Genomic DNA, 17427 nt, shown 5'->3' on the forward strand with positions numbered 1-17427 from the left:
TGAAATTATCTTTTGATTCTATCTCAGTCTATTTTTTTTGAATGAATAGCAAAATTATGTTTTGCAGCCTAGCTGGAATTGAGGAATTGTACTTACATACCACACACTGTCAGCCATATCTGATACCTTTGGAAATCATTCATAATGACTCCCAGGGTGTGTATAGGCCTTCAGGATTTGTCTAGTAATTCACTTGCACAGAAGACCATATCTGGCCATAGTAAATGGATAAGTATTTATTCATATTTTAATGGTCTTCCATGAAGATATTTTAACCACTTTACTATGAAATTGAGGTGTCAGTGATTCTTATAACTCTCCATGACAAATGAAACCATAACTATTATAAGGGAAATAACCTATATATTCTTATAGGTATGAAATACTTCACCATTTTGCCATTAGGTTAGCCCCAATTGTATGAGTCTTTCTTCATGTCTCTTCATTAGCTTGTTTATTTTTTCCCTAATCCACTTTAAGTGTTCTGTGATTATATGTTCATTGAAAAAAATTTGAATGCCTGCTATCTGCCCAGACATTCTTTGTGGTACTGAGGTAGAGCAGTGAAGAGGAAAATGTATGTGTCTCAGTGGACCATATGTTGTATGTTATCTGAAAGACATAAGGACAGCAGCAATCCTTTAGAAAAACTTATGTAGATCAAATGTGTCCAAAATCTGGAAGAAAAAGAAACTAGTCCAGCTTTAAACATCATTGTTCTTAAGCCTGTGTTCTGTGACACATAATGAAAACAATGGATTTCAAAATACATTTCTCTAGGAACGTAGCCAATTTTTTTGTCCCATATTTCATCTTGTCATCAGGACAAAATTCTAAAATTAAATTTATATAGTAAAAACAGCATTCCACTTTAGTACAAATAATATATGCCAAATGTTTGGCTCCAACTGGGCTTTCTTCACTATTGAAGTAGTTTTCTTACAGTAACCTATGTGCTCAAATTGCCTGACATAGGCATATTTATGCTTTTATAAATCCTGTCAAAGTCTTTTTTTTTTTTTTGGAGTGGAGGTAATTAAGTTTATCGATTGATTAATTTAATGGGGGTACTGTGGATTGAACCCAGGACCTCCTACCACTGAGCTATACCCTCCCCCTGTAAAAGTTTTTTTAATGCACCTCATTCTCAAAAACTAAACAATGTCTCCTACAATTTAAGACTGTACCAGATATTTTCATTTCATTAGCTTCCAAAATATAGTAGAAAATTCTCTTATTCTTGTAACTAAGCTATTATGTGGTTTCTGGACCACACTCTAAGAGTCTCAGATTTCATCTAACCTTATGGATCCACTGATCCACCCACTTCTGCACTCCCTGTCTTCCCAGTTTTAGTCAAGCCAAGATTTTATGGCCTCCACTTAAACACCTCTTAGGAATGTCCCTCATCTCTGCTCTAAAATAGGCAGTTGAGTCCTACTGCCATAAGGCATTCATTGTTTGTACTGGTGCTAGCTGAGGACCATCCTTGGCAAAACTGAGAATATAATGTTAATGATTAATGTTCTTGGCAATCTGTGAATTTAAGGCAATCCCTATCAAATTACCCAGGACATATTTCATAGAACTGAACAAAGCATATTAAAATGTATATGGAATCACAAAAGACCCACAATTGCCAAAGAATTGCTGAAATAAAAGAATGAGGCTGGAGGAATAACCCTCCCACTTTTCAGACAATGCTATAGAGGTACAGTCATCAAAGCAGAATGATATTGGTACAAAAACAGCCATATGGGTTAATGGAACAGAATAGAGAGCCCAGAAATGAAGCCACAAACTTTTGGTCAATTAATCTTTGACAGAGGAGGCAAGAACATACAATGGAATAAAGGCAATCTCTTCAGCAAACGGTGTTGGGAATACTGGACAGCTGCATGTAGATCAATGAAGTTAGAATACTCTCACACCATGCACAAAAATAAACTCAAGATGGCTTAAACACAATAAACCTCTTAGAAGAAAGCAGAGGCAAAACAATATCTCTCATATATCTCAGCCATGTTCTCCTATGGCAGTCTACCCAAGCAAAAGAAAGAAAAGCAAAAATAAACAAATGGGACCTAATTAAACTTATAAGCTTTTGCACAGCAAAGGAAACAAAACAAAATGACAACCAACAGAATCGGAGAAAATATTTGCAAAAAATGAAACTGACAAAGGCTTGATCTTCAGAATACATAAACAGCCCATACAACTTAATAAGAGAAAAACAAACAACCCAATTCAAACATGGGCAGAAGACCTGAACAAGCAATTCTCCTGTGAAGACATATGAATGACCAATAGGCACACGAAAAAATGCTCAATATCACTAATTATCAGAGAAATGCAAATCAAAACTACAATGAGGTATCACCTCACACCAATCAGAATGGCCATCATTCAAAAGTCGACAAGTAATAAATGCTTGAGCATGTGTAGCAAAAAGGGAACCCTCCTACACTATTGGTGGGAATGCAGTTTATTCCAGCCATTGTGGAAAACAGTATGTAGATTCCTGAAAAGACTAAAAATCAACCTACCAAAATACACAACAATCCCACTCCTGTGCATATGTCTAGAAGGAACCCTAATTCAAAGAGACTTCTGCACCCCAATATTCATATCAACAATAATTTACAATAGCCAAGACATGGAAACAGCATAAATGTCCATCAACAGATGACTGGATAAAGAAGTGATGGTATGTTTATACAATAGAATATCATTCAGTCATAAAAAACAGCATAATGTCATTTGCAGCAATATAGATGTCCCTGAGAGTGTCATTCTAAGTGAAGTAAGCCAGAAAGAGAAAGAAAAATACCATATGATATCACTCATATGTGGAATCTAAAAAACAAACAATCAAAGAAACAAACAAATGAACTTAAATATAAAACAGAAACAGAATCACAGACATAGATTACAAACTTGTGGTTGTCACAGGGGAGGTGAATGGGAAGGGACAGACTGGAAGTTATAGATTTGTCAATACTGACAGGTATATATATAATAGAAAATCAAGAGGGATAGACTGGGATTTCAAAATTGTAGAATAGATAAACAAGATTACACTGTATAGCACAGGGAAATATACACAAAATGTTATGATAACTCGCAGAGAAAAAAATGTGACGAGTGTGTATATGTCCATGAATGACTGAAAAATTGTGCTGAACACTGGAATTTGACACAACATTGTAAAATGATTATAAATCAATAAAAAATGTTAAAAAATTATACTGTATAGCACAGGGAAATAAATACAAGATCTTATAGTAGCTCATGGTGATAAAGAATATGAAAATGAACGCATATATACAAATGCATGACTGACAAATTGTGCTCTACACCAGAAATTGACACAACATTGTAAACTGATTACAGCTCTATAAAAAATAAAATAAAATAAAGTCACATCCAATAACATAAAATACTTAGGAATAAATCTGACCAAGAAGATGAAAGACTTACACATAGAAAACTTCAAAATATTGATTAAGGACATTAAAGAAGACTTAAAAAAATGGAAAGATATCCCATGCTCTTGGATTTGAATAAATATTGCTAATGACCATACTACCCAAATCAATCTACAAATTGAATGCCATCCCTATTAAATTACCCAGCACATTTTTGACAGAACTGGAACAAATAATCTGCCAATTTATATGGAATCACAAAAGACCTAGAATTGTTAAAGAAATACTGAAGAAGAAGAATGAAGCGGATGAATAAGCATGCCAGATTTAAGGCAATACTACAGAGGTACAGTAATCAAAACAGTGTAGTATTAACACATAAACAGACATACGGATCAATGGAACTGAATAGACAGCCCAGAAATAAAACCACAAACCTACAATCAATCTTTGACAAAGGAGATAAGAATATCCAATGGAGAAATGACCGTCTCTTCACCAAGTGGTGTTGTGAAAACTAGACAGTGACATGTAAATTAAGTTAGAACACTCCCTCACACCATACACAAAAATAAAATCAAAATGGCTTAAAGACTTAAACAGAAGGCAAGACATGATCAACTTCATATAAGAAAACATAGGTAAAGCAGTTTCTAACATAAATCTTAGCAATGTTTTACCAGGACAATCCACCAGGCAATAGAAATAAAAGCCAAAAAAACTACAAATGGGACCTGATTAATCTCCTACGCTTTTGCATAGCAAAGGAAACCATAAGCATAACAAAAAGACAACCTATGGAATGGGAGAAAATATTTGCAAATGATGGGAATGACAAGGGCCTAACTTCCAGAATATAAGAACAGCACAGACAGCTGAATAACAGAAGAACAAACAATCCAGTCTAAAAATGAACCAAAGACCTAAAGAAGCAATTTTCCAATGAAGTAAGCCAAATGGCCAATAGGCAGATGAAAAGTGTTCAATATCCCTAATTGTCAGAATGAAAATCAAAGTTAAATCTATAGTGAGATATAACCTGTCACAATGATCATCATTAAAAATCCACAAATGATAAATGCCAAAGAGGGTATGGAGAAATAGGGAATGCTCCTACACTGTTGGTGGGAATGTAGTTTGGTGTAACCATTATAGAAAACTATGGATATTCCTCGAAAAACTAAAAATAGACTTAAACATATGATCCAGCAATCCCACTGCTGGACATATTTCTGAAGGGGATTCTATTTTGAAAGATACATGCACCCTAATGTTCACAGCAGCAGAATTTAAAATAGTCAAGGCATTAAAATGACCTAAATGTCCATTGACAGGTGACTGGATAAAGAAATTGTGGTATATTTATACAATGGAATAATACTTAGGCATAAAATGAATAAAATAATGTCATTTGTAGCACGATGGATGGGCCTGGAGATTGTCATTCTAAATGAAGTAATCCAGAAGGAGAAAAAAAAATGCCACTCATATGTGAAATCTAAATTTAAAAAAACGACACAAATGAATTTATTTACAAAACAGCAATAGATTCAGAGACAGAACATCAACTTATGGTTACCCGGGGACAAAGGGGATGTGAAGGGACAAACTGGAATCTAGATTTGGAGTCACTAACTACTATATATAAAATAGATAAGTTTCTTCCTTATAGCACAGTTACTATATTCTATATCTTGTAGAAACCTATAATGAAAAACAATATGAAAACACAAAAACCACAAAAAATTCCATACCTAATAGGGAAAATTCAACTATTAAAGGCCTAGTTGATATTTATACATGAATATAATAACCATATAGCAGTATTTAGAACAAGAATACTACTATCACAATAGTTGCAGGTAAAGAATAGGACAACACTCAACGTCTAATCATAGTGTAACCCTATACACTGGGAACAGACGGGAACTTCCATAGTTTGATTAACAAAAAGAAAAAGAAAAAGCCTGCAGCTAATAACAGCACAGTTAATGGTAAAAACTTCTAACCCCCTCAGATCCAGGACAGGGTAAGAATGCGTTCCTTTACAGGCTTATGCAGGGGTCCTTGGGTTAGGGCCAGGGAGAGAGAAGGAGACTGATTAAAGGGATGCCTGGAGCGACTTTGGCTGGGAAAGGGCAGGGAGGCGGCCAATCACAGGCACTGCTGAGTCTCAGGCGGCACACAGTGCGCACAGGTGACGTCCGATAAGACGCAGCCAATCAGAATCCTGCCTGGCTGGTTGGTGGTGACCTGGGGACGAAACTGAAAGTGGAGGCTGATGTAGGTCACCTGGAGCTACCATGGTGGCTGGGGCCCTCCCGCAGAAGGAAGCGCTGTCACCTCCCCGGTGGCATCATCTCCTGGTGTCCTGTCCTGCAGTGCTGCTGGGATCCTCTCACCTGGCCCTGCTTCGGGTGAGTTACCTCCCAGAAGGTCTCTCAGCCTCCTGGCCTTTCTTGTTGTTCGCATTGTCTTCTCACTGGACTGTTGGGTCTTTGTGATCTTCTGACAGTGATCAGAAGATGTATTTTTACATTTTCTGTTACCTGGAGTTTGGGGGCCCTTGGGCCCTGGGCTTGGCAGCGTTGGGCGCCGGCTGACCTGGGCCGGCGTGCTTCCCAGTGGCAGCTGCGCAGGGAGGCTGAGGCCGGGTCCCCGCTGACCCAGAGCACAGCGCATAGCAACCTGGGCTGGACCGAGCCTGGCTGGGGAGACCACGCGGCCCCCTGGGTTCCAGGGCCCACCTGAGGTATCCAAGGTCAGTGTGCTTTTTGCACGTTTCCTTCAAGAGGTTTCGTACTTTCAGTTGTGATGTTTAAGTCTCTAATCCATTTTGGCTTGATTATTGTGTGTGATGCAAGTAGGGTTCAACTTTCTTGCACGTGTATATCCCCTGCAGCCAATGAAATGTATTGAAGAGAATATTGGTTCCCCGTTGTGCGTTCATGATACCCTTGTCAGAGTTAGGTGACTGTCTATTCTTGGGCATATTTCTGAGCTTTCTGGTCTGTTCTGTGAGTCCCCTTGCCCGTGCTGGTGCTAGTCAAGTCGTGTTTTGAGGATGATGGCTTTCAATACAATCTGAAATCAGGAGATGTGATCCCCCCAACTTTGTTGTTCTTGCTCAGAATTGCTTTAAGGATTTAGGGGCTTTGGTGGTTCTATATATATATATATTTTTTTTTCTATATAGGATTATTCCCTTTGCATACAGACAATTCCCTCCTTTATGATTTGGTTCACTTTATTATTTTTTCCTTCTAAAATTCTATAAATTTGACTTCCTAGATTGAATAAGTGGTGAGAGTGGACATTGTGCCATCTACTAGAACTTAGAGGGAAAGTATGCAGATTTTTCTCTTTGCTGGAAATGTTAAATTGGGCTTTCATAAAGGTCCTTAATTTTGTTGAGGTAAATTATCGTGTAACTATTTTGTTTAGAATAATTCTCATGAGTTTTTAAAATTGATGTATATTTGATTTAGAATGATGTGTTAGTTTCTGACATAGAGCAAAAGGATTCAATTATATATATACACACTCTCATATATATGTATATGTATATTCTTTTTCAAATCTTTTCCATTATAGGTTATTACAAGATATTTAACATAGTTCCATATGCTATAGAGCAGGCCCTTTTGTTTATATATTTTATTTACAGTAGTGTGTATATATTAATCCCAAAATTCTAGTTTATTCCTCCCTCCACCATTTTTCCTTTTTGTAACCATTATTTTTTTCTGTGTCTGTGAATTTAGTTCTGGTTTGTAAACAAGTTCACTTTTATCATTTTGTTTTAGATAGCACTAATCATATCATGAAATAACACTTGTCTTTCTCTGTCAGACTTATTTCATTTAATATAATAATCTCTACGTCCACTTGTGTTGCTGCAAATAGCATAATCTCATTCTTTTTATGCTTGAGTAATATTCCATTGTGTGTATATATATATATACACACAATCTTCCTTATCCACTCATCTGTTGATGAACATTTAGGTTGCCTCCATATCTTGGCTATTGTAAAGAGCGATGCTGTGAACACTGGGGTACATGTGTCTGTTTGGGTTATAGTTTTACCCAGATACATCCCTAGGAGTGGGATTGCTCAGTCATATATTAACTCTGTAGTATTTTTCAGGAAACTCTGTACTCGTCTCCAAAATGACTGCACCAATTTACATTACCACCAACAGTGTAGGAGGGTCCCCTTTCCTCCACACCCTCTCCAGCATTTATTCTTTGTATACTTTTTAACGATGGCCAGTCTGACTGGTGGGAGGTGACACCTCATTGTAGTTTTGATATGTATTTCCCTAATAATTAGCGATACTTTGAATCTTTTCATGTGTCTGTTGGCCATCTGTGTGTCTCCTTAGTGAAATGTCTATTTAGGCCTTCTATCCATTTTTTGATTGGGTTGGTTGTTTCCTTTTATATTAAGTTGTATGAGCTGCTCATATATTTTGGATTTAATCCCTTGTCAGTCTCATCATTTGCAAATATTTTCTCCCACTCTGTCAGTTGTCTTTTCACTTTCTTTATGGTTTCCTTTGCTATGCAAAGCTTTTAGGTTCCACTTGCTTATGTTTGCTTTTATTTCCATTACTCTAGGCACTGCTGGGGAAAAAAAAAGTTACTGCTGTGATTCACCTGCCTATGTTTTCCTCTAGGAATCTTAGAGTATCTTGTCTTATCCATTTTGAGTTTATGGTTGTATATGGTGTTAAGAGATGCTCTAGTTTCATTTTTTACAAGGAGCTGTCCAGTTTTCCCAGCAGAGCATTTATTAAAGAGACTGTCTTTTCTCCATGATATATTCTTACCTCCTTTGTCACAGGTTAATTAATCAAATGTGTGCACTTATTGTTGGGCTTTCTCTTCCATTCCATTGGTCTTTGTGTCTGACTGTGTGCCATTATCATCCTGTTTGATTGGTGACCATTGTTGTTCGAATGTTTTGAGACTTCATCCATGAACGTTCTGGACCTGGGCTTTTCTTGTTGGGAAGTTTTTTATTCTGATTTCAATCTTCTTCTTTCTTATTGGACTGTTTAGCCTCTCTATTTTTCTTTATTCAGAAAAAAAGGTAGAATGGTAGGATGTATGAGACTAAGAACTTATCCATTTCTTGTAGGTTCTCTAATTTGTTGTTGAATAACTGTTCACTGTTTGAGGCATCTGTTGTAATTTCTCTTTTTTTTTTATTTCTGATTTTATTTATTTGAGACTTTTCACTTTTTCACAGTCTAAAGTTTTCTCTGTGTTGTTTATTTTCAAAAAAACCCCAAAACCTCAATTTTGTTGATTTTTTTGACATTTTGATTTCTCTATTTTCTTTGTTTCTGCTCTAATCATTACATTTTCCTTCCTTCTAACTTCAGGTATATTTTGTTCTCATTTTCTAGTGCCTAAGTGTAAAGCTTGGTCATTTACTTGAGACATTTCTTCTTTTTATAATATAAGAAATTATCCATATAAACATCCTGCTTTTGCTGCATCCCATACCTTTTGGTAAGTAGTGTTTTCATCTTCTTTAGTCTGTGGGCATTTTTAAGTTTCCTTTTTGATTTTGTCTTTGACCCTTTGTTGTTCAATGGTGTGTTATTTAGTTTCCATGTTTTGGTAAATTTTTATCAGTTTCCTTGCTGCCATCAATTTCTGCTTTGTCTCTGTTGTGGCCAAAATAGATATTTGGAATGGTTTTAAACTTATTAAAATGGTTACGTCTTGTTTTGTGACCTGGCATATATTTTATCATGGGGAACATTCTGTGTGTGCTTGATAATAAACACGTGTATTTTTCTGCTGTTGGGCAGAGACTTCCGTATATGTTAGTCAGTCTTGTTTGCACTATAGTGTAGTTCAAGTCCACTGTTTCTTTATGAACTTGCTATCTGGATAAACTATCAATGACTCAAAGTCAGGCATTGAAGTCTCCTATTACTGTTATAGTGCAGACAGTTTTTCCTTTCTGATTTGTCAGCATTTGTTTTAAATATGTGTTTGCTCTGATATTTGGTGTATATATATATGTACAGCTGTTTACCTTCCTGTTGAATTACCCATTTATCTTTATGTTATGACACTCTTTTAGGGGCCATTTTTCATGTAAAGCTGATATTTTCTGATATAAATATATCCACTTCTGTTTTCTCTCAGTTACATATGCATAGTATACAAATTTCCATTGCCTCACTTTTGATCTATTTGTCCCTGAATCTAAAGTGAGTTTCTTGAAGACAGGGTTCAGTTGGCTCTTTTTTTTCCCTATCCATTTAGCTGTGCTTTATCTTTCTATTGGGGAGTTGAATTCACTTCCATTTAAAGTAAGTATCTGTAGGAAAAGTTTTGAACTTGCTGTTTTGTTAACTGTTCCCTGTCCTGTATTCTTTATACTTCTTCCCTTTTGCTGTCTTATTTTGTGTTTAATGACTGTTTTTGCATGGATAGATTTTGATTCCTGTATCTTTTTCAGGTGTAAAAATGATGTAGGCAGTTATATAGGAATTACCAATAATCTTATATAAAATGTCTTATAACAATGGCTTATTTTAAACTGGTAACATCTGAACGTCACTTACATAAAGTAATGATAAAATTTACCTTTTCACCCCCCTCATATTATATGATATTGCATATATATTTTATGCATCTATGTTATATATAGTATATTTATATCTATTTTCATGATGTTTCCATTATTCTACGTGAGTGATCTTATATACCAGTTGCCTTTTATTTCCAAATTATCTCATTTACATAATGTGCTTAAACTCCATTCATCTTTTAGCAAATTGAAGAATATCCTTCTTTCTCTTGGATGCATACTGTCCATTTGTGCACATTCCACATACTTTTATCCATTCATCTGCTGATGGGCATTTGGGTTTCCCTAATTTTGGCTGTTGCACATAATGCTGTAACATGGGCATGCATACACTTCACCAAAATGCACATCGAAGTTCTCATACTCTTTGGGTGTATATATGCACAAACAGAAATGTTAGATTGCATGGTAGATCTGTTTTTAATTTTTTTGCTACAGTCGTATTGTTTTCCAAAGTGTTTAGGCCACTTTACATTCCAAACAACAATTTGAAAGGGTTCTCTTTTAACCACATTCTTGCCCCACCTGTTGTGTCTTCTTGATGATAGATATTCTAACAGGTGTGAGGTTATATCCCATTTTGGCTTTGGTTTGCATTTCTCTGATCGATAGAGATATTGAGCATCTTTTCATGTGACTTTTGGAGCTCTTTGCAACAATATCTGTTTATTTATTCTGTCTATTTTTTCATTGAATTGGTGGGTTTGTTCCTTGTTCTTGTTTATATGTTGTATGAGTTTTTATATATTTTGGATATTAACCTCTGCTTGAATACACATTTCCAAAATTTTCTGAAATTCTGTAGATTATCTTTTTTGAATTTTTACTTGTTCTTTTGTGGTGCAAAACCTTTTGAGTTTGATGTGGTCCCATGTGTTGATTTTTGCTTTTGCTGTTTGTGTTTTTGTCATTATTTCAAGACAAATCCTTGCAAAAAGCAATATCAATGCGGTTCTTTAGGATGTGTCTAGGAGTTTCACGATACCAGTGCTTAATCCATTTTGAGTTAATTGTTTGCGAATGGTGTGGGACAGGCGTTCAGTATTTTTATTGCATGCATTTGTGTAGTTTTCCCCTGCACCTTTGTTGAAGTGACTATCTTGCCTCATTGTGTGTTCTGGGTTTTCTTGTCTAATATTAGTTGACCATATGTAGCCAGATTTAACTCTGGCATCTCCTATTCCATTTGTCCATGTGACTGTTTTTTTTGACAGTACCATATTGTTTTTAGTAGTTTGGGTTTGTAGTATAGTTTGAAGTCAGGAAGCATGATACCTCCACGCTTCCTTTTCTTCTAAGAAATGCTTTGGCTCCTGAGTGGCTTTCGCATTTACACACAAACTTTAAAACTCTTTCCACTATTTCTGTAATGATTGCCTTTTGTATGTTGATTTGGATTGCAGTGAATTTGTAGATAGCTTTGGGTAGTATGGCCATTTTAATAGTATTAATTCCCCAGATCTACATACATAAAGGGTGTTGTTGGTTTTTTTTTTTAACTTTTTTTTTTATTTCTTTCAGAAAGTTTGCAGTTTTTGTTGTATAGATCTTTCACTTCCTTGATAAAATTTACCCGTATGTTATTTAATCTCTTAAAGTAATCTCTCTACTCATTACTGGTTTTGTTTGTTTGTTTTGCTTTCTTTTCATTTGCTATTCTGAATGAGATCATTTCCTTTATTTCTTTTTCAGCTGCTGCATCATTAATACGAAACAATACATCTGGATTCTGTATTTTGATGTTTGTATCAAGCCACTTTTTTGAAATCGTTAGGTAATTCCAACAGTGCTTTATTTCGCTCATTGGGATGTAACATCATATCAGCAAATCATGGTGATTTTATTTCTTTGTTTCTGACTTGGATGCCTTTTATTTCTTTGTCTTGCTTAATTACTCTGGCTAGGACTTTCAGTACTATATCTATTGATGCAAAGTGGTGAGAGTAGGCATCCTTTTTTTTTTTTCATGTTATTAGAGGACCCACTTTCAATTTCTCTTCACTAAGCATATTGCCAGCTCTGTGTTTGATATATATTCCCTTTATGATTTTGACCTATCCTTAATTTGTTAAGGGTCTTTATTGTGAAAGGCTGTTGCATTTTGTCAAATGCTTTTTCTGCATCAACTGAGATGGATTTTTTTAACTCTTCAGTTATTGATACAATATTTTACATTTATTGATTTGCATATGTGGAACCATCTCTGGATCCCAGGGTGAAATCCCACTTGGATAATGTGTATAATCCTATTAAGATGTACTTGAATTTGATTTTCTACTATTTTGTTAAGAAATTTTGTATCTACATTCCTCAGTGATACTGGTCTATAGTTTACTTGTGGTACCCTTATTTACTTTTGGTATTCAAGTAATTCTTGCTTTGTAGAATTAGTTTGGATGTGTTCCTTGTCCCTTGATATTTTTGAGGAATTTGAGAAGAATGTGTATTAATTCTTCTTTAAATGTTTGCAAGAATTCTTCAGTGAAGCCGTCTGATACTGGGATTTTGTGTTTTGGTAATGAGTATTTCCCCCCACCTTTTTTCCCCAAAGTCTCACTGTACCATACGATTCTGGCTTCTCTTACTAGAAGTGATCTGTTACTAAGAGTGGGAACATGTTAAAAAAAAAATAAGCTCATGGAGGGAAACAAAAGGGGGTGCTACCCAGTAGTAGGAAGATGTGTGTTTGGGGCTAGGGTTCTGGATGTGCCCATATACCAATAGATAAATCCTAGTTTGGGGATGTGGTCCCAGAAGCCAATGGGATGACCTTTGGGATGATCCATGGGTGAACAGGAGGGTATTCATTCAGTTTTCTTTGTCTGCCTTCTTCCCTTTTGTTCCTCTCCCAATGTGGCTGCAGTCTCTCCTATGGGGAGAAACAGATCCTTCCAGCTGCAGCATGCACAGCTGACCACTGACTCACCACCTTCCCCTTCCACCTGCTTTCCCAGAAAGGTTGAGCTGTCCCACTGCCACCTGCTGTTTCCACTTGTGCTGCTGCCACCGCCACTGCCATGCCCCTTCTCTCCAGTACATGCTGAGATCCCATCCAACTGTTTGAGGATCTGTAGGTGAATGGCTCCCTTATATGCTGTGTGGAGGCACATTTTTTGGTTATGGATGTCCCATTATTTTTACATCGTAGGAGAAAACAAAATGTACAAATCACATTGCCATGATGTTTATGTAACTTTTCTGTTTGGTCTTTTAAAATTATTTTCTTTGTACATTTAAACTTCTCACTTTGCTTATGCATTAATCTCATGATTCTGATGAACATCTTTATGACCATTATGTTGAACTCTCTTTTGGGTAAATCAGTTATCACCATTTTTATTAGAATTTGGTTCTGAAGATTGACTTTATGCTTTTCTTTGGGCCATATTTCCTTGTTTCTTCATTTTCTGTAAATCTCTGTTTTGGTTTCTGTACATTTGACAAATAGCCACCTCTCAAATGTTCACAGACTGGCCTTGTATGGCAGATAAACCTCACTAATCAGCTAGGTCATAAATTTTGCTTTCCTCAAAGCTTTGTGCTTGTCCAAATGGCCACCTATGTTCATAGTATGCACAGGGTACTAGGTTGTGCCAAGTCCTGTAAGTATCGTTAGCAAATGAGATAGAAACCTCTCTGTTCAGTAGCAGCCAGAAAAGTTGATGCCCTGTGTGCCATCCATCTTCTCTTCTCCTCAGCCTTAATTACAGGGAACTGGAATTTTTCTCCTATACATTCTACAATAAATTGGGGGCAGGATTTACGGAAAATACCTGCACATTTGTTCAAACCACATACTCTTTCAAGATGTTTCTTTGTGCTTTGTCATTGCCAGGAATCTGGAGGCTGCTGGGTTCTGTGGGCTCTCAGAGGTGGGTGGGGCAGCTGCAGGCTGGAGTCTATCTGTGGAGCTGGGTGGGGAAGGAGCTGCCTTACGTATTCACCTGTGCATGAAAGTTATCAGGGGGCTGGGGGTTGTCTTATTCATCATTTCCAGAGAGAGACAAACTAGGAGAGACCCCTTTGTTCTGTAGCTGGAAACACTGCTGCATCAGTGGTGAAGGGGAGCATCTTCCCGGAAAGGGCTGTGATCTTGGAGTCACTTCAGACATGAGCTGGGGAAGGGAGTCACAGGAGAGGGCATGAGGCTGGTAGGGACCGCTGACTTGTTCTCTGTACACGCTGAGCAGCCTAGTGAGTGCAGGGCCTCATGAGCTCACAGTGAAAAAAATAGGTGAGTTAGAAGTCAGACCCTCAGGTGGCAGAGAAAACAATCAGAGTAATATATAGTTCTCCTCCTAGGGAAAGCTGAAAGCCTGATCCCAGCCTGTACACACACGCACACATACGCGCTCACACACACACACACACACACACACACACTGGAGGAAGGATTAACAGGAAACTCTCCCATGTACAAGGTCATTTGATGTGTGACTTTCAGGCAGCATTTCTAAACATTGGACTTAAGTGTGTAGTCTGCACCCTGCACTGGAGAAAATGGGAGCTGTGTTTTTGCCCGAGTCCTCTGTTCTGAGATAGGAGAAAGAACCCCTGAAGGACTTTACACACCTGTTTTAAATCACCACTTTATTGTCTGTGGTCCCTGGGTGACTCATGAATATTCAGCCCTCTGACCTCCAAGAGCAAGGTGATCTAGGGACCTCAGAAGTCATCCATAAATGTTAGTGCCCTAGATGTCTTGTCTGAATCCTGTGTTTCTTAGAATGAAGATGAGAGCCAGGGTTTATATCCTGATTGCAAGGGCCACTGCTGGGCCTTGGGTTTATGGCCCTCGTGTATGTCGGCTTTTCCTAACATGTCAGTATTTTGCCCGTCATCCCGTGTGTAGGAGAACCAACCCATTTTTACATTACTCTCACAGGAAATTGATTATTGTGTCGCTGTTTATTTAGTGCATCATGGGAGGAAGGAGTCAGGAGCCTCCAGTTCTGCTTTTGCCTTGATGTCCAAATTGAATACTTTAAAATATATATATATTGAATTTTATCAAAAAATAATAATTAAAAAAACCTTAAAACCACTTTTGCCAGTAATGGACATGAGCTTATTGCCTCTAAATGTAGCAAAACCTCAGAAACAGTAAATTAGCAGCGAAGAGTAAAATTAAGAAGACAGAGAGTCAACCAATTGCTTTTTGTTCTTTGGACTCACCTTGGAGAACCAAAAAGTAACCCATCTGGGCTTCAGCCCTGCTCGTGGGGCACTTTCTTTTCATCAAGACTTCCCTGATCCCAGGAGATGAGTCAATGGGCACTGTTTTCTCTTGAGGAAAGCACAATAAAAACAAAAGTAACATACTGACCTTTATGTTAAGTAAGACTAACAACATGATACATTGTAACAGCTGAGAAGGAAAAATACCAAGCATTGGGAATGGTATGGAGCAATTTGAGTTTTTGTATTGGTGATGAGATGTTTTAATGGTACAAACATGTTGGAAAAAATCAATTTAAGCACACAAACTCTGCATCAACAAGCAACTCTGCCCCCAGGATTTTGCTTAAGGAAAAAGTAGGTAAACAAAAAATGTGTCCATAGATATTTATAGTAGATATTTTTTTCATTCCCTCCAAAACTGGAGACACACTAAATATCCTACAATGGGAGAATACATAGGTGTTGTACAGCCGTATAAAGTTTTAAACTGGAATACACATGATTAATATGTTCACAGCTTTATAATACAACAAAATGGTAAAATCTCATTAAAATCATGCTGAGAACAATGGTGAGGTAACAGGATATGCTGTCCTGTTGAAAATAAGAGCCTTCATTACAGATTGTAAACTGAATCCTCACCTCACCTTTTCGTGATCAGCCTCCAGGATCCTGGCAGACTCTCTCGACCCTGCCACAGAAGGTCACGGATCGCTTGCTGAGACACCTGGGGCCATCCAAGTCACAGCCTCACAGTTCCGTGTGTGGCCCATAAGTAACACAGGGAGGAACACTGAGAGATGCAGGCCATTATCCAGGCGCACGGAAGTCATGTGCAGCTAATTTCCACTCATCTCATAAACATGTAAGTGCAGGGTAGGACTATGTGTTATGAGAGCATGTCTTCTAGTATGAAAAATGGAGGAAAAAAATCTACATTGAAGGAAGGTAACAAAGGAACAGAAAACAATGAAAAGATCATAGGAAAACATGAAATAAATGATCTGTTAATATATCTCAAGCAAATAGAGAAGGTATTTTATACAATGACACTGTTGTTTACATACAAAACTCTATATATTACATATATATGTGTATGTATTCATGTACAGATATATATATATATATATATACACATAATATGTGTATGAATAAGGTTTGCCCAATCACCCAGAAATTTCCACCAACAGGCTTGTTATACTCAGTTGAGCTCTCCATCCCTGCATTGAAAGAAATCTCCTGGCCTATTGGGAGAATTTGAACAGAACAATCTGGATTTACGCTCCCTAAAAGGATTCCCCAAATGCACTCTCAGTACATATATCATCTTCAGTTACCCCCATGAACATAACCACAAATGCTTCTAATGTCAACTTTACTTTTCAAGATAGTTTAGAAAACCTCTCACCACTTCTATTTCCATCGGCTCCCACTGGATACATGAGTTCAGAATTCACAAGCAGAGTATTCATCACACAGCCCTGTGAATATCAGCCCTTTCTTGGTTAGTTAGGAATGAGTGAATTTTCTTGTATCTCAGTTTCCACCGGGGTGTTATGAGGTCACAGCAGATACTGCCTTGTTTTGTCCTCATGAGGATGGAGTGGGATAATGCAAATAATGGGTATGTTTTTAATCTGTTCTCACTGCAAGGCTAGGCAGTTTCTGGCTAAGTACTAGGCAGATGTGGCAGACTCCTGTGGCCTGCATGGGCTCTGACTTTCTGGCTAAAGAGCACTGAGCCCCAGCTCTGAAGTGAGAGGAGATGGTGTCAATGGTTCATAGGATGACAGTGCCTGAATTCACGCTCCTGAAGCACAAGGGTAGTTAGGATCTCTTAGGGTGTGAAGTTCACTTGTTAGAGAGGGGAACAGGGTACCTGGAGGCAGATCCCAGAGTTCAAAAGCAATCAATGGCTGAGCCTCCAGCTCAAAAACAGGTTGGCATCATTTTACAAGAGCCAAAGACAAGAGAAGCACCCTGTGTACCATGGCTCTTGTGTGATGGTTCCAGCCATGTTCCTCATTTCTCTTCAGAGCCCTGTGACTATGTGAGGTGTCCCATCCCTTGTGAAAAGGGACCAGGTAGGGGATCATGCACAACTCAAGCCCCAACATGCGTACAGACTGAAGAATACCACCATTGTGATCACTGGTTTATTTTTGATCCTGAGAGACCTAAGTTTACTTGTGAACACAAA

General features: G+C 37.5%; 1 pseudogene; it reads left to right on the forward strand.

Moving 5' to 3' along the window:
* Nucleotides 1-16146, forward strand: part of LOC140699886 (formin-2-like) — a 121548-nt pseudogene extending 105402 nt beyond the window's left edge.
* Nucleotides 16147-17427: the final 1281 nt, after the last annotated feature.

The sequence above is a fragment of the Vicugna pacos genome, chromosome 11 (genome assembly GCF_048564905.1).
Source record: "Vicugna pacos chromosome 11, VicPac4, whole genome shotgun sequence".
In the NCBI taxonomy this organism is placed as follows: domain Eukaryota; kingdom Metazoa; phylum Chordata; class Mammalia; order Artiodactyla; family Camelidae; genus Vicugna; species Vicugna pacos.